Raw genomic sequence first — 24,949 nt, 5'->3', positions numbered from 1 at the left:
CGGCCTCCTGTCCAGCTACCAGGTACCACTAACCTGGATGCTGGACCGGAGCCTTCCCCTCATCTCTAGTCCCAACTCTCCCTGATACCGTGGACAGTCCCGGATTTGGGTCTGCATTCTGCAGTCTTGGACGTCTTCTGGGAGAGGGAGAGCGCGCAGTGGATGCCGGGTGTGAAGCAGGGGAATAACCCCGCCCACAACCCAGCAGCCACGGGTAGAAGGCGGAAGAGGGGCCCTCAGCTGCAGCCTGGACTTGTCGTGACGTCAGCGGATGTCAGCGCCGGCTAGAGCCGGGGGTCACGTGATGCCTGTGAGCGGCTAGTGATAGCGCCGCTCACAGGCATTATCTGCAACACAAGGTATTTACAGAGATACTTATGCCCACATGCTGAATACATTGGGCAACTTAAAAAAAAGTACCGGACAACTGCTTTAAGAGCACTCTGCAGTTATTCAGAAGAGGGAGAAGATGTGCCGGAGGGGAATCCAACGACATCCTCTCGTGGAAGCATCCCACCGAGACTAGAGCAACGGTAGATTGGAGCTGATCATGTTTGTGACCAGAACCTGTCCAGATGTGAGGAGATTTCTGCCAGGAACACTGCTGAGAAAAAAGGCTGGAACCTAGCGTGAGAGGTGTTGGACGTCGCTGAGGAGTTAAGGCACAGTCATCAATGGTACCGTTGACCTGCTGGAGGGACCCCGCATCCATCCATATACACCGATTGTTTGTCCAGATCAGACATAGGTCAGTAAGAAAACTATGGTTCAATGAGTCGCCACAGTGGGTACCTGTGCACGCATCTCACTACATTCTGGTGCCAAAATACTTAAGGTTAAGATAGAACCTGTAGTTAGATAGATAGGCATATTGACTGTTTCAGGCCACGTTTATTGCCAAAATGAGCATCTGGAACTTTAGATTTGCTGCCACGTTTCCTGCTTGTTCTGTAATTAAAAATCCTAACCAACGCCAAGGTGCCGACATGGCACACAACAGACTTCAGACCAAACTTGAATTTTTTTTTGTTTCAGGACAAAGTTCATGAGGAACATTTTAGTACGGGATAATTGTTCAACTTCGATAAACTTAGTTTACAGCTAAACTGCCATTGCAGTGCAGCATTAAAACACAGCGTTTTGGACGCAGCTAAAATACGCTGCGTCCAAAGTGCTGCTAGTTGCTGATCGTGGGGACATAGCAGCTAACCAAACAGCTGTGAGCTGTTATTAATAACCAGGGAACATGTTTGCCTAATGGCACCTTCCCTGGCTAAAAATAGCAGCTCTCAGCCGCCACAGAAATTACATGAATGGGAATGCTAATGGAATTAAGATTTATGGGATTAGATGACACCTAGCCCTTTGTTTAGTGATGAAGAGGTGTCAATCAGACACCCTCATTACTAAACCTAAATAAAGAGTTAAATAAACACACACTCTGAGAGTAAAACACTTTATTTGAAATACAACAGACACATTCTTTAATAATTAAAATTAATTAATATACTCATCCCAGGTCTGAAGGTAATCCAAGGGTTAAAGCGATGTCTCACGTTTTATATTTTTCAAATATCTTTATTTAACTCCAAAAAGCATTCATAGCTGTACAAAAACGCATAAAAAAGCATCAAAAATGCATCTAAATCGCGGCAAAACTAGTGTTTTTGCTGCCAAGAGATGCAGAAACCTTGCAGAAATTTCTGCAATCAAATCCTGAATGTGCGCACATACCCTAAGGGTGTGCACCAGAATGTGTAGATCTCCTCAAACACACTTTTCTTCTGTTATTAATAGTACAGAATGTTTGAGCTTTGTATTGAAATCCCTCCATAACCCCTCACATGTATCTGCTGGTACGACCTATATTAGTTTAAGCGCCATGCATACCTTGAGCTGCCTCTTTGCAACTGCCTTCTCCGGAGCTGATCCCAGTAGGTGTTGCTAACAAGAGGCTGCAGCTGAAGACCTTGTGCTTCAGGCAGCATTTTGAGTAGGAAGGATACCTGTTCTAGCTGGGCTCAGTTAGTCTCCTTCTGAGCTCTGAATCTCTGGCCAGGGGTGTAACTACAATAGGTGCAGGGGTTGCAATCGCACCCGGGCCCTGGAGCCTAAGTGGCCCCAAAAGTCTCTTCAGCCTATGAGAAAAGACCAATACTATTAAAAGCAATAATTGTGGGCCCCATTAGAGCTCTGTCTCTGGTGCTTCCTAAGGGCCTGCTGTCTTCACGGTGCTCCCTACATAGTGCTCCCCTTCTACCTGGGGCTTACTACAATTAAGAAACCAAAGGAAATAAGCCATGCCCCTAGTTCTAATTCCAACTGTTTTTAAATAGGCTTCACCTCTCTTGCTCAATTTGCACATACGTCCGGTGGAATAATCAGCAAACTAGACTGATGAGGTAAACTTGTGCCATCTCTACAAAGCCCTAGCGACCATTAGTCTCCACTATCCACTTTGCTCCTGCAGTTAAGGTGCCAGAAGTCAAGCAGTTCCCCCATAGCTGAGAACTCTTACAGATCCTTCTCACAGCAGTCAGATCAATTAATGAGGCAGATACAATATCCTGTTCTAGTTTCTGAGGCATATCCCTCTCCTATCTTAGATGCCCCTGAAGCTTTCCCCTCTTCCTCCGTAGGGAGCAGAAGCTTAATTCTAACCCCTCCAAAGCTCAGTTATTCTATTAAAGTATATGTGTACCTTTTACGCCCTTCTATGGGCATTGGCTTCATAATAATAATTTTATAATAAGACTTTTTTTATTTTCTATAGAGCCAACATATTCTGCAGCACTTTACATTTCAGAGGAGACTTGTACAGACAATAAAAGACATTACAGAATAACAATAATTACATAAATCAACAGATACCAGGAGGAGAGAGGGCACTGCTTGCAAGCTTACAATCTATGAGGAAATGGGGGAGACACGAAAGGTGGATGGTAACAATTGTTTATGTTGTACGGTCAAGCATCAACGTAATAAAAAGGGTATTCACATAATGCTAAATGAACCAGTCACCAACCAGTATGTGAACAAGTACAGACACAGAAGTCTATTAAGTACATGGGAGTGTGTGAACCGATGATACGAGGGTCCTGATTTGGAAGGAAGTGTTGTATGGGTTCATTGTTCTTCTGAGCTGTAGCAGTGACTCGTCAGTGCCTGGGGCTCCAGAGCCTGGAAGAACTCATTAACATAAAGGATTAAAAGATGATTTCTCAACAACAAGACTGCAGCTATGAGGCATACAGGTATGACTATTTGAACAATTCTATCACCTGCATGCCCATATTAATAACTTAAAAACATCCCAGCGGGTGAGATTCCCATTAAGATCCTATTTCGTCAGAGGCCTCCTTCAGGGATCTGTCAGGTGTAATCGTCATAGAGCCACTGGGTTTAAATGTCACTGCTCCTGACAGCATTCAGTGGATCCAGAACAAGCAGTTGCTGTTCCCCGTCTTATCAGACATACAGCAGGTTACTGAAGTTTGCCACACTCTTGTGATGTGTTTTAGAGAAACAGCAAGAGGCAGGAGCCTACCTGCTGCTCATCTAGAAGGTTATTCTGCAGAGAAGATTGGACTAGCGCCGTTCCAAATCTTCAACAACAGTTTCCACAGATTTTGTCAAGCTCACATGGTTCCTTAATCATCAACAGCAGTTCCTTCAGGGGAACACTCAGTGTAGTAATTTTTCAGCACATGGGAATGGTGGGAGAAGGGCAAAGGTTTAATCCCGGACCTTAACACCTTTTATCGCAGTTGGTGCTCCTTGGTTGTCGGAAGAAGCATTTGCAGAGCTCATGGTCACTGGAGCACTGGGCTCATAATGTACTTAGACAAACACACTAAGAAGATAAAAGAAAATCCATATGTAGCTAGATAGTGATCTAAAAATATGATAGACAACAAGCCTGGGATGACTGGCTCTGGCACAAAGATCCTAGAGCTAGTGCCCATTTAGGAGACCAGGAGTTTGCTATAGTCTAGGGGATGTAATTATGTGGTAGAGCACATGTTTCATAAATGTGAGAACCTATGCGTTTTGAGCATCTCCAATCCTTTAGGGACTGATTAGCTCAATCCATAGATCATCAGACTTTTAATCTCAGTTTTCAGGATACACTTCAGGTGTGAAGTAATAATTGGTCTGCATTAAAGGAGTGCCCCTTAGAAACAAAGCCTTTGACTGGAAGCTATCCTCCACGCAGTTCTAATAATCCATTTATGACTGACTGAACTTTTTTCCAGATAAAGTGCATGTTTATCATGTTTGTTGTTTTTGCCCCTTGTACAATTTCAGCTCATGTTTTTCTGGTATACTTAAATCTTCCAGTAACAATTTAGAGGTTTTATGTTACAAGATTAACAAGACAGTGAGCTAAAGACACCTTCCCATACCTGTGAGTTTACAATTCAGATAATGCTTCAGAGGGTAATTAAACAACTTAGGTTGTGGCATCACTTTTATAACCAAAACATTCCACCTCTAATTATGTTGTATCAACAAAGTATGCATTTCATACGTTTTCTTTGTCATTGTATTGCGAGATCTGAACTGTAGATCCTCATGGTAGACTCAGACATTGAATGTTAGGTTGACCTCATGAGGTGGATTCACAAAGATGCAGGTTAGGGTGGACACACGGACTCAGCGTGTTGGCACATCAGACTAGAAAGTACATGGAACAGTACGGAACTAGAAAACAGACTATTCTAGACAACAGACAAACAACTGTGGCAAGACACACCAGAAGCCATAGAACAAGTAGAGAAGATGAAGAGGAAAACGGCAGGTCTCAATCAGCACTCAGATGTAGGCAGCAGAAGCCACAGCAGATTGAAATGTAATGTGAACAATCTTTTATAACTGTTTGTAATGCAAACAATGACTTAACCAGCAGATCACAGAAGACAGGGATGCAAGTTATAGAATCCAGAGAAGATTTTAACATAATGTGAACAGACTTTAATAACAGTATGTGATGCTTAAAGCAAATGATGGGTTAACCAGCAGATCAAAGAAGCAAAAGATGCAAATAGTAAAAATCTGAGGAGTTGATGGTAACTGAAGAAACTGGATGGTGGATATTTCCAAACCAATGGCAACTGAATACATTACAGTCTCTATACTGCGATATAGGGGTGTGTCCAAGTTGGCCTTCAAAGGCTTTGGGAGATGATCTCACTGAGGAATGCTAGGCCAGTTGTAAGACCTGACATGGAGCACAACAAAGGAATGGTGGCCATAGAGGAAGGAAATAGAGCTTGGCTTTGAAGAAGAAACAGGTAACATTGAATTAGTTTCTCACCTCCTTCTGGTGTACCTTTAGTTTTACTGAGTGTTAGGTTGCTTAATACATGGTTTGTTTTACTGTGATCTCTAGTTTCCTATGGCTACTCCATATTTTGCCATGTGTTTGAGCTCTAAAAGGGATTGTCCATCTTTGGAAACAATTAGACTTTTTTCTTAAATGCATGTATTTTGGGCTAAATCAGTTTTGCAATGGGGTTTCATTAAAAACTTTTCAGCATTTGGCTTTTACAAGTGACGCGCCCCTGGGCCTGCTTTCTGGTGTAGCGTTGCGCACGCAGGGGTTACCCGGAGCCGGATCTATTAGGGGTGGTAGTCCTTGTGGCGGTGACCCGGTCCGTGCCCAGGGAGTCAGACTGAGTGGCGGTGTACGTAGCAGTAGATATTGGACGACTACGCCACCCGTTGAATGCAGCTATGGAGCCGCCGCTGCAGGGCAGACCGCTGAGGCCGGTGACACAGTTGTGCAGCGGAGATGGTATAACCCCCAACGGGAGGGGTATGGCCTCAGGGCAGCCGACGTGGATGATGGGGGTAGCAGGAACCACTCGGAGACGGTACGGTGTAGTTCAGGGTCTTTACTGGTGACAAAGACAGACCCTCCCGGAGTACTGGTTAGCGAATGGGGCCTGGTCAGTCCTTGAGCAGATGGGATTTCCCCTGGCCAGGCGGAGCTGTAGGCCTTCCCAACTAACTGTACTCTTCTGGCTACCTTGCTAGAGGCGGGTAAAAGTAGCCCACGTCCCTGAGTGTACCGTGTGGTGCTCACCCGTATGGCCGGTGACTCGGAGCCTTCTATTTGCTTCCGCTCCACGACGGCGGTGCTGGTCCCACGCGTGTGACCGTGCCTTCGGGTTTCTTGGCCAGAGGACCGGAAATCCCCTGCCTGACGGATTCTGCTGCTGGGTAAAAGTTAGTCCCCACAGCCTCGGACTCCGGGTCCGGTGAGAAAGCTTCGATCAGGGCGAGCTCTACAGCTACCAGCCCCTGACCTCTTCTTAGCACGATTCCCACAGAGCTCCTGGTCTTTCTTTCCTATTACTGCTTCTCTTCTTCTCTCTACTCTTCTCCTAACCCTGCCTCAGCCCCAGGTTTATATAGGGGAAGTTCTTCCCCTCCCAGGACTGGGCAGGAGGTGTGGCATGCATAGGATCCCTGACCAAGAGACCTCCCACCTGCTCTCAGACATAACATTGCTGTTACTGTGGAAACCAGACCCCTGGGGTGCCACATTCCCCCCTAGTGAAATTTAGTACTCCGGGACTAAACATATTTTTAGAAAAACATAACAAGGTATAAACAATAATAATACAATAAGAAAAACACATAAAGATGGTTACGGCGTGTCCGCAACCGGGTGCAGTTTTGAAGAAAAGCAAGGTGTCCATTTCACCAAACAGGGAGACGTAACCAGGTAGGGGTCTGTCCTGCCCCGAGTCCTTAACAGTCTTTAGTCCATTCCTAGGTTACGCTCCAACCAATTGTACAAGGATTCCCGGTAAATCCACCAAGGACTCCTAAAAATAACTAGAAACACATAATTATTTACAAGTAACAGACAGGTGACCACAAATAAAACAATTTAAACACTTCAAATCCTCTAACGTGCGGGTAACTGGCCTCTAGTGGCCCTAGTGGACCTACGGAGCTGACTGTCTGGCCCTGAACTACAGGGTGTAGGAGCTGTCAAGGGTAAACTGGGCAGCTGTCGACGGGCTCTTTGGCTCACTAGGGGTACGGCAGGCTCACTATAAGCAGAGGGTTGATCCTCCTGTTCTGCTTGTGTGGAGTCTCTTGCCTCCTGGACCGGCTGCTCTCCCAGCTCTACCTGTTGCTCCGTAGGCACTTGGGATGCTGGTTAGAGGAACGTGAGGACGGGTACCACAACTGCACCATTGACTTGAGTCCAGGACCGAGGGAAGTCTCCGAGCACAGTACTAACCATATCTTCCCTTTCCTCTACGGGTCGAGGGTCTTCTTGTTCCCCTTCTGGGTTCCGTAGCTGTTCGGGACACTTCTTCAGGTGATCCCGGGATACAATGGCTGTGGTTTCCCCTCCGTCTTTACTGATGGTACAAACCTTTGGGTTGTCATGGCTTGAGGGCAGTACGGTGTACGGGTCCTTCTCCCACTGGTCGTCCAACTTGTGGAGCCGTCTCTTCCTCTTCAAGACCTGCTCTCCGGGTACCAGGGGAACAGCGGGGGCATACTGGTTGTAAGTTTTCTCTTGTCTTTCCCTAGCCAGACAGAGACTTCGCTCCACGCTCTCCTGTACTTTCCGGTACTGCTGCTGCCTCTCTGTGTCCCAGTCTGCTTCCGGTGAAGTGTCCTCGGGTGTCAGGACTCCCATCTCCAGGTCAACAGGTAGCTTATCAGGCCTTGCCCTCATTAGGTAAGCCGGGGTACAGTTGGTGGAACCTACAGGGATGTAGTTGTATAGGTCCACCAGGTCGGGCAGCTTCTCAGGCCACAGACTGCGTTCTTCCAGGGGCAATGTTTTTAGAAGATCTATCACCACCTGGTTCATTTTCTCACAAAGTCCATTAGTTTGCGGATGATAGGGTGTCGTCCTGATCTTCCGGCAGCCATACAGAGTACAGAATTCTTGGAAGACCTCCGCTTCAAAGGCAGGTCCCTGGTCCGTCAGCACCTGCTCTGGGTAGCCGTGTGGATGGCAGAAGTGCTGCTGGAAGGCTCTAGCTGCTGTTTGAGCCGTTAAGTCCTTGACGGGGACGACAACCAAGAACCGGGAGTAGTGATCCACGATGGTTAATGCGTAGACGTAGCCACTTCTGCTTGGGGTCAGTTTTACATGATCCAAGGCCACCAGTTCCAACGGCTGCCGGGTGACGATGGACTGAAGGGGGGTCTTCTGGCTGGCACGGTCCTTCCTTCTTAGGTTGCATGGGCCACAGTTTCTGCACCACCTCTCAATGGTTCCTCTCATGCCTACCCAATGGAACCGCCCGCGCAGCAGGAACTCCAGCTTCTTCCATCCGAAGTGCCCAGCCCCGTCGTGGTATGCCTCCATCACCATAGCTGCGTCCCTTCTTGGCACCACTACTTGCCAGACCAGTTCATGCGTCCGGGAGTTAACCATTCTGCGGCACAACTTCCCCTAGTAAAGGAACAGTCGACTCTTCTCAGCCCACAGTTGCTTGGTCTCCTCCGGAGCGTCCGGGTCAAGGCGAGCTTCTGGCTGAGTCAGCATCTCCTTCACCAGCCGGACGGCAGGGTCACTGTCTTGCGTTTCCGCCCAGTTGTAGTGAGGTAAGGGGTTGAACGTAGCGGCTTGCTTACCCCTTACACGGTGGGAATACTGGACAGTCCCATGACGGTGGAACGCAGGGAGTTCGACCTCTTCCAAATCTTCTGAATCCTCACCCTCGTCTGGTAGGTTTGGCATCCTAGACAGGGCGTCCGCGTTGGTATTGGAGCGTCCTGCCCGGTATTTGATTGTGAACTCATAGTTGGACAGGCGGGCCATCCATCTCTGCTCCAGGGCACCGAGCCTTGCCGTGTCCAGATGCGTCAACGGGTTGTTATCCGTGTACATGGTGAACCGGGAAGAGGCGAGGTAGTGCTTAAAGCGTTCGGTGACTGCCCACACCACTGCCAGGAACTCCAGCTTGAATGAGCTGTAATTCTCAGGGTTTCTTTCGGTGGGTCTCAGTTTTCGGCTGGCGTAAGCAATTACCCGTTCTTTCCCCTGCTGGGTCTGGGACAGTACGGCTCCTAGCCCAATGTTACTGGCGTCGGTGTAGAGGATAAAGGGCTGGCTGTAATCAGGGTATGCCAGGATTTCATCCCCCGTGAGGGCCATCTTCAGCTGGCGGAAGGACTCTTCTTCTAACTTCTCCCATCTGAAGGGCAGCTTCTGGTTCTTGGCCTTCCGGGACTGGCCTATCAGGAGGTCCTGCATAGGAGCTGCCTTTTTGGTGAAACCGGGAATGAATCTGCGGTAGTAGCCTACCAACCCTAGGAACTGCCGCACTTCCTTTACACTGGAGGGACTTGGCCATTCCTTAATTGCGGTGATCTTATCAGGGTCGGGAGCCACTCCGTCAGCGCTCACCACGTGTCCCAGGTACTGCACCTTTGGTTTCAGGAGGTGACACTTGGAGGGTTTCACCTTTAGGCCGTAGTCTGCCAGAGCTTTGAACACTTCCGCCAGGTGTTTCAGGTGATCCTCGTAGGTTTTGGAATAGACGATGACATCGTCCAGGTATAGCAGGACCGTCTCGAAGTTTCGGTGTCCCAGACAGCATTCCATCAACCGTTGGAAGGTTCCTGGTGCGTTGCAGAGTCCGAACGGCATGCAGGTAAACTCGCTAAGTCCCATCGGGGTGGTGAATGCGGTCTTCTCCCGGTCCGCCTCTGCTACAGGAACCTGCCAGTACCTGCTAGTAAGATCCAAAGTGGAGAAGAAATTAGCAGATCTTAAAGCAGCCAAAGACTCCTCTATCCTTGGTAAAGGGTACGCATCTTTGTGTGTGATATGGTTGATTTTCCGGTAATCTACACACATTCTCATGGTGTTGTCTTTTTTTTTAACCAAGACTAGTGGAGCTGCCCAGGGGCTACAGCTATCCCTGATTACCCCAGCCTCCTTCATGTCTCTGAGCATCCCCTTGGCGTGTTGGTAATGTGCAGGGGGTACGGGTCGGTATCTCTCCTTTATGGGAGGATGATCTCCCGTGGGGATGTGGTGTTCTACCCCCTTGACTCGCCCGAAGTCTAACGGGTGTTTACTAAACACTCTCTCATACTCTTGAACCACCCGATAGACTCCCTGTTTCTGGTGTGAGGGAGTGGAGTCAGTACCCAAATGTAGTTGCTGACACCAGTCCTCCATTGTTTTCTCAGAGCCGTTACCTTCCTCCGGAGAAGATGGAGGCAAGGGTTCTATGGACTGTATGGAATTTCGATTGATGGTATACAATTTGGCCAGCGTGGCATACCTGGGCAGGTACACTTCCCTCTTCCCGATATTCACTACGCGAACGGGCACCCTCCCATGGCGTACATTGACCACCCCCCGTGCTGTCAAAATGGTGGGCCTACTGTCTGAGTAAACTGGTTCTACCATTGCCTGGTAATCTCTACCTCTCAGACCAATAGCTGCCCGGCACCAAATCATCATTTCACTTTTTGGGGGCATGGCAATAGGGAAAGGGTCACACATTCTCACGCTACCAATCTCACCACCGGAGAGTTCCACCTGTTGCTGTCGCATCAGTGCCTGGATCTCTTTCTGGAGCACTCGCTGCTCGCCGGAGCTGGCGTTCTTGGCAACCTGCTGTAAAATGAAAATCACTTCTGCAAGACAATTTTCAATCACATTAGTTCCTAGAGTTATCTTTGGGTGACTCTCGTGTTTGTCAATGTCTACAATGATCAGTCCCTGTGTTGCCAGTTCGACTCTACCGATTTTAATGGTCACCTCTTTAAATCCGATCTGTGGCACGGGCTGACCATTGCTGGCGATGATACTCAAGTCGTCGTCAGGGTAGCGGGTTATATCCGAGTCATTCCAGTACTGCTTGAAGAGCACGTACGGGATGGTGGTGACCTGTGACCCGGTGTCCAGTAGGGCACTCATAGGAATGCCATCCAGTACCACAGGCAAGACTGGACGTCCTCCCACGTATTTGTCACGCCAGTTCGATGGGCCTGATGATCTTTTTCCTAGGGGTTGGCCCTCTACCCTAGGTTGGGCCAGTTTAAAGGACAGTACCTTGCCATATGTCCGGGTTGATTGCAGCGGCGGCAGATGGGTTGTCCGTCCTCGTTGTATCGGTCGCTGGGTCTTCCTCTGGCCGGTGGGGTCCTCCTTGGTCGACGCCACGGGATGTCCTCCGGTCCGGATGCCAGCTGGATCTTCCCCGAAGTGGAAACCTGTAAAGACTGCACAGTTCGGGTTAGCGCAGCAACGCTTTTAGCTAGCTCTTGGACCTGATGGTGCAGGTCTGGAGCCGGGTCATTGCTCAAAGCCTGCGCATCAGTTCCCACAGGCCCTGCCGACAAGGGCGCCGCCTCCTGGTGGTAAGTGGTAGTGGGGCGTCTGTGGGTCACAACGCCACCTGGTGCTGGTTCTCGGAGCACCCGGATGGCTCTGTCCTTGAACTGTGCAAATCCCAGATGAGGGTCCTGTAAGGCCATTGCCCGCAACTGAGTTCGGTGGGCATTGCAATATAAACCCTCTATAAATTGTTCAGTCAACAGCCTGTCCTCATCTCCCACGCCGTCAGGGTCGGTCTGCTTAATGGCTCTCAGGGCCTCTTGTAGGTTCAGAGCATAGTCCCTTATACTCTCTTGTGCTCGCTGCTTGCAACCGTAGAATCTAAGCTTGATCTCGGCTGAGGTGCGGGTATCAAAGGTGTCCCTCAGCCGGGTTAGTATCCCTGCGACAGTCCTCCCCCCAGGTGGCCAGGACTTTACCTCCCTTTGGGCTGCCCCGGTTAATTGGGCCACCAGAATGCTCACTTTTTGCTCTTCTGTGAGGGGGTACACCTGGAAGAGGCTATCCAGCTTTTCTCTAAAGTCATGCAGGGTATGTGACTTCCCTGAGTACTGGGGTAGCCAGGCTGCCCCCGGGATATAGGGCATGGTGAAAGGCATGACCGCAACAGCGGTGGCGCTGGCGGGGGTTGGAGCGGTGAAGCTCTCCTCCGTATCCGACATCCTTCTCCCCCCTAGTGGACCGTGGCCTACCTTGTGATGATCCTCTTCCGTAGGCCGCGGCTCCGCAGTGGATCGTCAGGGTCGAGGACCTTCCGTCGCGCTCCTGTGACGTCGGCGTCGGCTGGGCTCCTTCCAGGACCTTACGCAGCGTCCGGACGTGAGGTGGGGCTTCAGTTCTCGCGCGCTTTCGGAGTCCACGCCCCTCTTCTTCCCGCACGGCGTCCTCAAGATGGCGTCCAATGGCGGGAAAACTCCACGGATGGCGGGAAGAAGGCCGAAGATGGCGCCGGATGGCGGGAATCTTCACCACAGGTAAGTTAAAAAGTCTCTTTTTCAGGCACGCAGTACCCGGTGGTTGCGGGCACGAGATCCTGCCGACTACGCCAAAAGCTGACGCGCCCCTGGGCCTGCTTTCTGGTGTAGCGTTGCGCACGCAGGGGTTACCCGGAGCCGGATCTATTAGGGGTGATAGTCCTTGTGGCGGTGACCCGGTCCGTGCCCAGGGAGTCAGACTGAGTGGCGGTGTACGTAGCAGTAGATATTGGACGACTACGCCACCCGTTGAATGCAGCTATGGAGCCGCCGCTGCAGGGCAGACCGCTGAGGCCGGTGACACAGTTGTGCAGCGGAGATGGTATAACCCCCAACGGGAGGGGTATGGCCTCAGGGCAGCCGACGTGGATGATGGGGGTAGCAGGAACCACTCGGAGACGGTACGGTGTAGTTCAGGGTCTTTACTGGTGACAAAGACAGACCCTCCCGGAGTACTGGCTAGCGAATGGGGCCTGGTCAGTCCTTGAGCAGATGGGATTTCCCCTGGCCAGGCGGAGCTGTAGGCCTTCCCAACTAACTGTACTCTTCTGGCTACCTTGCTAGAGGCGGGTAAAAGTAGCCCACGTCCCTGAGTGTACCGTGTGGTGCTCACCCGTATGGCCGCTGACTCGGGGCCTTCTATTTGCTTCCGCTCCACGACGGCGGTGCTGGTCCCACGCGTGTGACCGTGCCTTCGGGTTTCTTGGCCAGAGGACCGGAAATCCCCTGCCTGACGGATTCTGCTGCTGGGTAAAAGTTAGTCCCCACAGCCTCGGACTCCGGGTCCGGTGAGAAAGCTTCGATCAGGGCGAGCTCTACAGCTACCAGCCCCTGACCTCTTCTTAGCACGATTCCCACAGAGCTCCTGGTCTTTCTTTCCTATTACTGCTTCTCTTCTTCTCTCTACTCTTCTCCTAACCCTGCCTCAGCCCCAGGTTTATATAGGGGAAGTTCTTCCCCTCCCAGGACTGGGCAGGAGGTGTGGCATGCATAGGATCCCTGACCAAGAGACCTCCCACCTGCTCTCAGACATAAAATTGCTGTTACTGTGGAAACCAGACCCCTGGGGTGCCACACAAGCCTTTTGCTTCCCTGTACATTCAGCTTTCATGTGGTCTGTAGTCATAAGCAGGTTATAGTAGCGTTTCTTGAATTGTTGGTGATAGGATGATGGAGTTTGCTCAATTATCAACTATATAGATGATATTCTCTTTGTTCCCTCTGAGAGATAGCATCAGGATCAATTACAGCTGGACACTTTCTGCTACTTTATCGAGTTTTTGGGGTACACTTATCTCCTGTGAAAGAGGATGACCACAATTTCAATGGTTTTATAGGCCCTGTGATTAGCTTTAAAAGCTCTTGGATCTGGTTACGGATTTCTACTTTTAGCTGGTGATATCCTAAATGGTACTGGGTTGTTCAAATAACCTTTTATGGAGAGACATAATAGATGATGGGCAGGTGATAACATTGGTAAAATCTAAACTGTAATTGGTAAAAATTGGTAAAAACCTGAACACTGTGTTTTTAACTAAATATAGAGCTAACATTGCATCCACTTGACAGATCACTAAAAACTCACTTGCACTTGGGCATTTAAAGCACACCTGTTAGCAGGATTGTGCTCAGTAAACTGTGTACAATGTCAGGTGGGTGACATTACACTGTTTAATATCATACCTTGGTTGATGAAATCCGTCCTGTGGTTCTTGTGTAATCTTTACTTTCAGTTTGGAGATAATGATATGCTCGTGCTCCGGGGCGGCCTGTGGGGGGCACTCTATCTGGTGCTCTGCTTACATATTCATCTGTATGCTCTTATGACAGCTCACTGTGCCTTCACTGACCTGCCTCCTATTTTACATAATGCATCTAGTAATGCGGGGCTAGGTAAAATAGGAGGCAGGTCACTGAAGGCACAGTGAGCTGTCATAAGAGCATACAGATGAATATGCAAGAAGAGCACCAGATAGAGTGCCCCCCACAGGCCGACCCGGAGCACGAGCATATCATTATCTCCAAACTGAAAGTAAAGATTACACAAGAACCACAGGACGGATTTCATCAACCAAGGTATAATTTTAATCAGTGTAATGTCACCCACCTGACAGTGTATGTAGTTTACTGAGCACAATCCTACTGACAGGTGCGTTTTAAAGGTATTTCCTTCTTCACTATAATGGTCACAGTTGCTGCTAACCTCCCGAGATGTCTAACCCAGAGGATTCCTCTTTTCATTGATGCATCTGGTTTATGGGGTTTGGAGGGAAATTTTCAGAAGTATTGGTTGAGGGTTAGCTGGGTTTTGTTTCTGGACTGACAACTTGATTTTGGTTTAATGTGTATACATAACCTTTCTTCCGGCCCAACTGTCTGGTCATTGTTGTACAATTTGGTCTTGCAGCACTGAAATATAATATTTTATTTCCAGTCAGGTACCTAGCATAGATAACAAAATTGCAGACTTTATTTCGCGTTTCTGTTGCCAGAAGGTTTGTGAGCAATTGTCAGAAGGCACAACATAGGGTTTACTGTGTCCGCACCTTACCTATGGGACTGGTAAAGAATGCCTGATATTACCGCTGTACATTTCTGTGGTTACTGCTAATAGGAGTGGCCATGCTAAGGGGTGAAGTAAATGTGAATTTCCTAGGATACAGACAGCTTGACATTGGTTGGAATAGAATTTCAAGGTAAAATGGCTGTTGTGGTCAAGGCAGATGGATGCTCTCAAACAGTGTAATGAGGTCTTTCTATACAGGTCAGATCATTAAGGAGTATATGGCTTTTCACCGGAAGCAATTTTATTATCCTATGCTTTCCAGTGACTCATTTTCAGTTCTGTGTGGTCTTCAAGTGACGTTTCACATTATATTGTTGAAACCATTACAGCAGGCCAGGCTAATTCTAGGCCCAGCTAATAGGTCAATGAAAATCAGTTTGTGTCATCAGTCTAGAGCCTCTTAATTAATTGCTTTTGTCTTTTCAGATTCCTGTTGGACAGAATTTGGATAACTTGTGCCTCAAGACGCAGGACAGAATCATTCAAACAGAATTGGAATCTACATTTTTTTCTGAGTCTTGGAAGGTGTAATAGATGTGATGTTTTTGTTTGGTGAGGGTCGGAGCATCGAGTAGGGATACAAGGACTACTCCTTGGTGGTTGAAGGTTACTAAGGAGATGAAGTAGTGGAGGGCAGAGAGAGGCATGCCTGCGCAGGAGCGCAACAAGGAACACTGTGGGGATGACATAGGATATGTCATCCACATGAGCAGGGAAGGAGGACGGCGATCGCAAGAAGAGAGGAGGCGCCAGACCAAGATCCGTGACGCACATCGGACCGGACCTCACCGTGGGTGAGTGTAATAAAATCTGTTTTTTGTTTTTTTCAGGGTGGCTTAGAGACTTACAGTATATACAGCCAGAGGTGTATCTAGGTCTTCTAGCACCCGGGGCAAGAATTCAGTTTGGCTCCCCCCCCCCCCACCCCGCTCCTTACCCACCACATATGCGATTTGCACACTAAGGCCACTGCCCCATTATAAGTATTTGGTCAGTATTTTTTCTCAAAAGTGGGAGCCAAAACCAGGAGTGGGTGATAAATGCAGAATTGGTGACTTGTTTCTATTATACCTTTTCTCGGATTGTTCCTCACCTGGTTTTGGCTCCGACTCCTGAGAAAAAATACGACTGAATACTGACGAAATACTGATAGTGAGACCGTGGCCTTTGTCACATGCCGACGAGCTGCTCTTCCTAATTCTCTCTGAGAGAAGCAGGAAAAAAAGCTCGTTGTCAGGTGACCATAACTATGAAAATCGCATATGAGTGAAGTGGTCATGTGATGACTAATGGAACCTGCAAGCAGAGCTGAATCCTGACAGTGAGTATATTACACGCTGTTAGGATTGGCTACAGTGCTTCATTTTATAATTAACGGGCTTGTCTAGGTTTGAAATGAAAGTCTGCAGTCACTGTGTGTGACTGCAGGCTTCTGAACTCTCATAGCGTATGCACTGCACACTTTTAGGATTTTCCCTTGCCGCTGCAAGAGCGGACAGTCATGTCAGAATAACTATGCGATTTGTATGCTTCTGGCCACATTCCGACTAGATGTGCCCGGCCTCCTCAATTAATTTTCATTGAGTGAGGCCACTCCTAGTCGGCACATGACTGCATGTGCAGTGCAAACTGTGAAAATTCAGAAGTCTGCAGTCACAAAGAATGACTGAAGACTCATCACAAAGGTGGACAACACCTTTAATGCTCCTAACATAAATTAAAAAAAAAATGTCAGCATCATAAAAAACATTTACATCCAGTTACCTGATAGATGACGTTATCTCTGGAGTCATTCTTTCTTTTCTTCCTCTTGTCCGTACTCCATGATGACTTTTCTCATCCGCAGCTCGTCTCTGCAGACTTCCATCTTCTCCGGTCTTCTGCAGCACATCCAGACACGGTGCCCTTATCCCCTTTACAACCCAAGGTGGTTTGCACGTTAATGACCAGGCCAATTTTTACAATTCTGACCACTGTCACTTTATGAAGTAATTACTCTGGAACGCTTCAACGGATCCCCCTGATTCTGAGACTGTTTTTTCGTGACATATTGTACTTCATGATTGTGGTAAAATTTATTCAATATCACTTGCGTTTATTTGTGAAAAAAATGGAAATTTGGCAAAAATTTTGAACATTTTTCAGTTTTCAAAATTTGAATTTTTATGCCCTTAAATCAGAGAGATATGTCACACAAAATAGTTAATAAATAACATTTACCACATGTCTACTTTACATCAGCACAATTTTGGAACCAAAACTTTTTTTTATTAGGGAGCTATAAGGGTTAAAAGTTGACCAGCGATTTCTCATTTTTCCAACAAAATTTACAAAACCATTTTTTTAGGGACCACATCATATTTTAAGTCACTTTGAGGGGTCTTTATGACAGAAAATACCCAAAAGTGACACCATTCTAAAAACTGCACCCCTCAAGGTGCTCAAAACCACATTAAAGAACTTTATTAACCCTTCAGGTGCTTCACAGGAATTTTTGGAATGTGGAAGAAAAAAATTAACATTTAACTTTTTTCACAAAAATGTTACTTTAGACCCAATTTTTTTTATTATTGCAGGAGTAACAGGAAAAAATGGACCCCAAAATTAGTTGTGCAATTTCCCCTGGACACGCAGATACCCCATATGTGGGGAAAAACCACTGTTTGGGCGCACGGCAGGGTTCCGAAGGGAAGGAGCACTATTTAACTTTTTGAATGTAAAATTTGCTTGAATAATTAGCGGACGCCATGTTGCGTTTGGAGAACCCCTGATGTGCCTAAACAGTGGAAACCCCCCACAAGTGACACCATTCTGGAAACTAGAACCCTCAGGGAACTTATCTAGATGTGTGGTGAGCACCTTGAACCCCCAGGTGCTTCTCAGAAGTTTATAACATTGAGCCGTAAAAATAAAATTTTCACATTTTTCCCACAAAAATGTTTTTCAGCCCCCACTTTTGCATTTTCATAAGGGTAACAGAAGAAATTGCACCATGCAGTTTGTTGTGCAATTTCTCCTGAGTAAGCAGATACCCCATATGTGGGGGAAAACCACTGCTCGGGCATACGGCAGGGTTTGGAAGGGAAGGAGCGCCATTTGACTTTTTGAATGTAAAATTTGCTTGAATAATTAGCGGATGTGCCCCTGATGTGCCTAAACAGTGGAAACCACCCACAAGTGACACCATTTTGGAAACTAGACCCCTCAGTAAACTTATCTAGATATGTGGTGAGCACCCTGAACCCCCAAGTCCTTTCTCAGAAGTTTATAACATGGAGCCGTGAAAATAAAAAAATCAAACTTTTTACACAAAAATTATGTTTTAGCCCCAATTTTTTTTATTTTCACAAGGGTAAGAGGAGAACATGGACCCCAAAAACTTTTGTGCAATTTCTCCTGAGTATGCCAATACCCCATATGTGGGGAAAATACAGTGTTTAGGCGCACGGCAGAGTTCAGAAGGGAAGGAGCACTGTGTGACTTTTTGAATGCAAAATTGGCTGGAATCGAGAGCGGACGCCATATCAAGTTTGGAAAACCCCTGATGTGCCTAAATAGTGGAAACCCCCCACAAGTGACCTCATTTTGGAAACTACACCCCTCAAGGATTTTATCAAGGGGTATAGTGAACAATTTGAACCCAGAGGTACGACACAGAATTTGATAACATTAGGTCATCATATTGAATAAGTTGTCATTAGTCTTGAGCACAAGTGTTTGCTACTTGAGTTTGCATCGGGTACTCAGGTATGCACCATGTATCAAGGGTGCTCGAGTGACATGCTCGAGTCCCCGCCCGCATGTTTCACGGTTATTAGACACCCAAAAAAAACATGTGGGGATCGCTCGCGAGTTTTTTTTGGCCGTGAAGCATATGGGGCGGAGACTCAAGCATGTCACTCGAACACCCACGATACTCAATGCATACCCGAGCACCTGATGCAAACTCAAGTAGCGAGCACTTGCGCTCAACACTAGTTGCCATATTGTCATCTTTTTTTTTTTTTTTACTTTTGAAAAAAATCCCAACCCTAACCCTAGCCCAACCCTAAACCCAACCCTAATCCTAACCCCAACCCTAACTCTAGCCCCAACCCTAGCCCAACCATAACCCTAACCCTAACCATAGCTCTAACCCCAACCCTAAACCCAACCCCAACCCTAACCCTAGCACAACCCTAGCCTAACCCTAGCCCAACCCTAACCCTAGCCCAACCCTAACCCCAACCCTAACCCTAGCACAACCCTAACCCTAGCACAACCCTAACCCAAGAGTTTATTTTTTACGCTGTTCCTCGTGTGGTATAAGTGATTAGACGACTTTATTCTTCGGGTCGGTGCCACTACAGAGATACCAGAATCATGTCGGGTTTTTATGATTGACAGCTGTCACACACTAAAAGACGCATTTTTTTGTAAAATCTAGTTTTTGCATCGCCATATTTTGAGAGCTATAATTTTTCCATATTTTGTCCAACAGAGTCATGTTATGGCTTGTTTTTTGCAGGATGAGTTGACGTTTTTATTGGTGCCATTTTCAGGCACATGACATTTTTTGATCGCTTTCTATTCCGATTTTTGGGAGGCAGAATAAATAAAAACCAACAATTCAGGAATTGATTTTTGAAAAATGTTTTTACTCTGCTCCGCGTGTGGTAAAATTGATAAGGTACTGTAGCTTTATTCTTCGGGTCAGTACATTTACAGCGGTACCAAATTTATATCGCTTTTCTATGTTTTGGCGCTTTTACATAATAAAAGCAATTTTATAGAACAAAATATTTTTTTACATCGCTTTATTCTGAGAGCTATAACTTTTTTATTTTCGGCTGATGGAGCTGTACAGTGGCTTGTTTTTTGCGGGACGAGATGACATTTTCAGCGGTACCATTTTTATTTATATTAGTTTTTTTGATCGCGTGTTATTCCATTTTTTGTTTGGCGATATGATGATAAAGCATTGTTTTTTGCTTCGTTTTTTATTTTTATTTTTTACCGTGTTCACTGAAGGGGTTAACTAGTGGGACAATTTTATAGGTGAGATCATTCCGGACGCGGCGATACCAAATATGTGTACTTTTATTGTTTGTTTTTGTTTTTTTTCATAATAATATTTATTGATGGGTACATTATATTTTTATTTTTGGTGGATTATTTTTAATTTTTTTTTTTTATATTTTTACAATTTTTTTTAAACATTTTTTTTCACTTTATGACAGTTTTTTTATTTTTATACTTTGTCCCACTATGGGACTTTCACTTTTTTTATTCTGATCGCCTGCATAGCATAGGAATGGAGCACCATCCCTGTGCTATGCAGGCTGTCCGCACTGCACAGGGAGAAGATTGTTTGGTCATGCACTGCGCATGACCAAAAAATCTTCCTGCTGTCTGGTGACCCGGATGTTGTCATGACGACATCGGGTCATCATGGCAACATCCGGGAAGCCACGGCAGACAGCGCTGGAGGCCGGAAGAGGAGGTGAGTATTGCGATCACCTCCCCTTAGCCACTGCAATGCTGCGATCGACTTCGATCGCAGCATTGCGGGGGTTAATGTGCCGGGAGCGGTGCGGGACCGCTCCCTTCACATAGTACCGGGTGTCAGCTGTGACAAGCAGCTGACACCCGGCGGCAATCGTGCCCGCACAGCCTGTGTGCACGCGCGATCGCAATGACGTATTAATACGGGTCAGGCTCTTAAAGCCCAGGGCACAGACGCGTATTAATACCTCTTGGGCTTTAAAGGGGTTAAAGATAGCAGAGTCATTATAATGCTCCTGAATAACAATATCTGTCCTACGCTGAGCCCCTGAATATGTAATTGCTCCTCACTATATTCCCTGCACAAAATATGACCCTCACACTGTCCGTCTTATGGTACATGCCCTCCACACTGCCCTCTATTTTCCATATTGGGCCTGGTCTTCACACTGTCCTCACACTGAGTCCCCCCTATAGGGCCCAGTCTGTATACTGTGCCCCCTCATCACACTCCGCCTCCTTAGTATACTGTCCCCTCCTGGCTGTGACCTTACACTCCCCAACTCCAACTCCCCATACTGTGTCCACACACATCCCATCACCCTCGCTTTCCATACTGTGTCCGTGTGGCGCCCCTGAGGGTTCAGTCGCCACATTGGTACTGCACCTCACCCAGAGGTGTGGTATCTCCTTCTCTCAGGTAAGGATGGAGTACTGCCCGGGACCCCAACACCTGCACTCAACACTACACTACTCCAGGCCGGCTGGAAAGGCATTATGCACTTCTTCTGCTGCCCCGTCCCAGGCTGGAGTGGGGGGAACCAAAAGTGAGGGGGAACCAGTAGTGGGTGTGGGTGGAGGACGCAGAACAGGGGAGCACTTGAAAATATATATATACAGTACAGACCAAAAGTTTGGACACACCTTCTCATTTAAAGATTTTTCTGTAGTTTCATGACTTTGAAAATTGTACATTCACACTGAAGGCATCAAAACTATGAATTAACACTTGTGGAATTATATACTTAACAAAAAAATGTGAAACAACTGAAAATATGTCTGATATTCTAGGTTCTTCAAAGTAGCCACCTTTTGCTTTGATGACTGCTTTGCACACTCTTGGCATTCTCTTGATGAGCTTCAAGAGGTAGTCACCGGAAATGGTTTTCACGTCACAGGTGTGCCCTGTCAGGTTTAATAAGTGGGATTTCTTGCCTTATAAATGGGGTTGGGACCATCAGTTGTGTTGTGCAGAAGTCAGGTGGATACACAGCTGATTGTCCTACTGAATAGACTGTTAGAATTTGTATTATGGCAAGAAAAAAGCAGCTAAGTAAAGAAAAACGAGTGGCCATCATTACTTTAAGAAATGAGGTCAGTCAGTCCGAAAAATTGGGCAAACTTTGAAAGTGTCCCCAAGTGCTGTTGCAAAAAACCATCAAGCGCTACAAAGAAACTGGCTCACATGAGGACCGCCCCAGGAAAGGAAGACCAAGAGTCACCTCTGCTTCTGAGGATAAGTTTATCCGAGTCACCAGCCTCAGAAATCGCAGGTTAACTGCAGCTCAGATTAGAGACCAAGTCAATGCCACACAGAGTTCTAGCAGCAGACACATCTCTACAACAACTGTTAACAGGAAACTTTGTGCAGCAGGCCTTCATGGTAAAATAGCTGGTAGGAAACCACTGCTAAGGACAGGCAACAAGCAGAAGAGACTTGTTTGGGCTAAAGAACACAAGGAATAGACATTAGACCAGTTGAAATCTGTGTTTAGGTCTGATGAGTCCAAATTTGAGATCTTTGGTTCCAACCACCGTGTCCTTGTGCGACGCAGAAAAGGTGAACGGATGGACTCTACATGCCTAGTTCCCACCGTGAAGCATGGAGGAGGAGGTGTGATGGTGTGGGGGTGCTTTGCTGGTGACACTGTTGGGGATTTATTAAAAATTGAAGGCCTACTGAACCAGCATGGTTACCACAGCATTTTGCAGCGGCATGCTATTCCATCCGGTTTGCATTTAGTTGGACCATCATTTATTTTTCAACAGTACAATGACCCCAAACACACCTCCAGGCTGTGTAAGGACTATTTGACCAAGAAGGAGAGTGATGGGGTGCTACGCCAGATGACCTGGCCTCCACAGTCACCAGACCTGAACCCAATCAAGATGGTTTGGGGTGAGCTGGACCGCAGAGTGAAGGCAAAAGGGCCAACAAGTGCTAAGCATCTCTGGGAACTCCTTCAAGATTGTTGGAAGACCATTTCCGGTGACTACCTCTTGAAGCTCATCAAGAGAATGCCAAGAGTGTGCAAAGCAGTCATCAAAGCAAAAGGTGGCTACTTTGAAGAACCTAGAATATCAGACATATTTTCAGTTGTTTCACACTTTTTTGTTAAGTATTTAATTCCACATGTGTTATATCATAGTTTTGATGCCTTCAGTGTGAATGTACAATTTTCAAAGTCATGAAAATACAGAAAAATCTTTAAATGAGAAGGTGTGTCCAAACTTTTGGTCTGTACTGTATATCTATATATATAGGGAGCCATCTTGTTAGAGTCCAGTGCAGAGTAAGAGTGAGTCAGAAGAGGAGAAGTGCTGACACCCGGCGGCAATCGTGCCCGCACAGCCTGTGTGAACGCGTGATTGCAATGACGTATTAATACGGGTCAGGCTCTTAAAGCCCAGGGCACTCAACATTACACTACTCCAGGCCGGCTGGAAGGGCATTATGCACTTCTTCTGCTGCCCCGTCCCTGGCTGGAGTGGGGGGAACCAAAAGTGAGGGGGAACCAGTAGTGGGTGTGGGTGGAGGACGCAGAACAGGGGAGCACTTGAAAATATATATATATATAGGGAGCCATCTTGTTAGAGTCCAGTTCAGAGTAAGAGTGAGTCAGAAGAGGAGAAGTGAAGAGAGCAGAGGCTCTTCAGGAGCTCTGCTTGGGAGGCAGGCTCAGCCTGTCATGCCAAAGACTGAGAGAAGAGTGGGAGCAAGGGAGGAAGGCTCCAGGAACAGAAGGGATCCCAGGGGGTACAGTGAGTGCAGGATGGCACCCGTATGCCCTTATCGGCCAGGCGTCAGAGGGATCAGGCCGCAAGAAGGGAACCGGTCCCTGGACTAGCCAAATTACTTTAAGTCTCAGCTAGAAAACCGGAGGCTTCGGCATTTTCAAGGTGCAGTTGCCACATTCGCACCTAAGCCGCCATGTAGCTCTCAGATGTCATGTAGGTAGGACTTCATTCCATGGGGTAGGGCTTAATTTCAAGGTATATAAAAAAATGCCCCTTTAAAAACCCTTTGAGGACCAAGGCACATATATGTCCCATAGTTTTAAACTGGAAAAAAATTTGATTGAATAAAATTTAAGGTCCTCGAAGGTTTAAGTAGGTCATAAATTCATATGAATACTTGCTCATACAATTGCACATGCCATAAGATGAAGAAGAACAGAATAAAAAATATGACATTAAGTGGAGCACTTACAGGTATTCAAGGTGAAAGAGACCAGCAAAGGCATCGTCTCGAATGACAGTAAATGAGTTAGAATTCAGCAAGCTGAAAATGAAGAAAGCAGGTTAGAAGCGAACCAGACTTTATGGTGCTCAGAATTAGTCAAGCAGAATTTATTGACTGCTCTTGCAAAGCACTGACACTCCCGCTGTGTATAGATGGCGCCGTGCGGCCTCCCGCTGTGTATAGATGGCGCCGTGCGGCCTCCTGCTGTGTATAGATGGCTACGTGTGGCCTCCCGCTGTGTATAGATGGCGCCGTGCAGCCTCCCGCTGTGTATAGATGGTGCCGTGCGGCCTCCCGCTGTGTATAGATGGCGCCGTGCGGCCTCCCGCTGTGTATAGATGGCGCCGTGCGGCCTCCCGCTGTGTATAGATGGCGCTGTGCGGCCTCCCGCTGTGTATAGATGGCGCCGTGCGGCCTCCCGCTGTGTATAGATGGCGCCGTGCGGCCTCCCGCTGTGTATAGATGGCGCTGTGCGGCCTCCCGCTGTGTATAGATGGCGCTGTGCGGCCTCCCGCTGTGTATAGATGGCGCTGTGCGGCCTCCCGCTGTGTATAGATGGCGCTGTGCGGCCTCCCGCTGTGTATAGATGTCTACGTGCAGCCTCCCACTGTGTATAGATGGCTACGTGCAGCCTCCTGCTGTGTATAGATGGCTACGTGCAGCCTCCCGCTGTGTATAGATGGCGCCGTGCGGCCTCCCGCTCTGTATAGATGGCGCCGTGCGGCCTCCCGCTGTGTATAGATGGCGCTGTGCGGCCCCCCGCTGTGTATAGATGGCTACGTGCAGCCTCCCACTGTGTATAGATGGCTACGTGCAGCCTCCTGCTGTGTATAGATGGCACCGTATAGATGGCTACGTGCGGCCTCCTGCTGAGTATACGTGTATAGATGGCTACGTGCGGCCTTCTGCTGAGTATAGATGCCGCACAGCGCCCCCCCCCAGAGACAGCAGGAGGCCGCACAGCACCATCTATACTCAGCGGGAGGCCGCACGTGTTATGTTCTGCTACCAGAGCTAAGGAAAGAGAGGAGATCTGTCCCTACGATAGAACTCAGCTTTAT

General features: G+C 47.5%; 1 protein-coding gene across 1 annotated transcript in view; it reads left to right on the top strand.

Moving 5' to 3' along the window:
• The first annotated feature begins 3,111 nt into the window (after nucleotides 1-3,111).
• The window catches only part of KCNG2 (potassium voltage-gated channel modifier subfamily G member 2), a 344,727-nt gene continuing 322,889 nt past the window's right edge, over nucleotides 3,112-24,949 (top strand). Inside the window, exons 1-2 of the mRNA XM_073678900.1 lie at nucleotides 3,112-3,254; nucleotides 15,308-15,675. The gene's annotated coding sequence lies outside the window, so the exon portion shown is untranslated. The remainder of the gene's footprint in view (nucleotides 3,255-15,307; nucleotides 15,676-24,949) is intronic.

The sequence above is a fragment of the Phyllobates terribilis genome, unplaced genomic scaffold (assembly GCF_046119375.1).
Source record: "Phyllobates terribilis strain yellow unplaced genomic scaffold, ASM4611937v1 Scaffold_4__5_contigs__length_816908805, whole genome shotgun sequence".
Classification (NCBI taxonomy): Eukaryota; Metazoa; Chordata; class Amphibia; order Anura; family Dendrobatidae; genus Phyllobates; species Phyllobates terribilis.
The sequence above is the reverse complement of the archived record's forward strand: the minus strand, read 5'-3'. Positions and strand labels throughout refer to the sequence as shown.